The sequence below is a fragment of the Frankliniella occidentalis genome, unplaced genomic scaffold, assembly GCF_000697945.3.
Source record: "Frankliniella occidentalis isolate FOCC.00 unplaced genomic scaffold, Focc_3.1 Scaffold39, whole genome shotgun sequence".
In the NCBI taxonomy this organism is placed as follows: Eukaryota; Metazoa; Arthropoda; class Insecta; order Thysanoptera; family Thripidae; genus Frankliniella; species Frankliniella occidentalis.
Window position 1 is genome coordinate 2,298,484 of NW_026267169.1, and position 936 is coordinate 2,299,419.

A 936-nucleotide genomic window follows, 5' to 3' on the forward strand; every position below is an offset into this window, starting at 1 on the left:
CCACCCTTCCCCGCCCCACCAGCCTATGCTAATGGCTCGCTAATGCACCGCGGTGTGAGGCGCGGGGGTGACGAAGGGTTGTCCGCATTATGTGCCGTCACGCGCGCGCGCCGGCGCCATCGCGTGACGTCACGTCGTCGTCACGCGATCACGCTGTCATAGGTTATTGCACGTCAACCCACAAAAACAAAATGAAAAAAAAATGATTGTAGGGAAAGAATGGGGAAAGTGTACGGTTTTTCTTGCTACGACCAAGACGGTGTTGGACAGACGGCAAGGACGCTGGCTGGCGCCAGGCTTCCTGAAGGGAGAGAAGGGGTGCTGCCGCGACCGGTGGCGGGGTGGGGTGGGCAGTGTTAACGAGTGCCAGCCATCCCCAGAATGCGACCGGTCATGTCGGTCCCTCGCTCGGGCTCGACTTGAAGGGGGGATCTGGCCGGCGAAAAGGAAAGGAGGTAACCCCAAGGTCGTCGTCTCCTCCTCCGCATTCCCCGGATTCTGTTCCAATTCCGTCCGGTGTCCAACACCTGCTCTCGCCAGACGTAGACTTCTAAATAAGTAAGTTAACTCCAGACGTCTGTTCTCGGTCGCCGCCGCCCGCCAGGGCGCGCGGGGTTTGGGGGGGGGGGGGGGGGTCAGACCACGGGCCGCTCTGGATCCGCGGCAGGGGCGAGGCGGACCGCGGGGGCTGCGGCACCACATCCAGCCAGCCTCTCGTTCTGATCACGCGCCGCAGAGCCACCCAAACCCCCCGGCGCTGAGATGAGTCTCAGATGACAAAGCAGCCGTGGCGGGAGGTGGCGGGGCGGGGCGGGTGCTGACCGCGGGTATAGGCCCTCCGGAGGGGTGGGGGCCGGGCCAGGGCCAGGCCGACGTCACCAAACTTACTCGCTCCCGGATATTCTATGGTGCTCTCCCTCTGTCCTACCCCCCCCC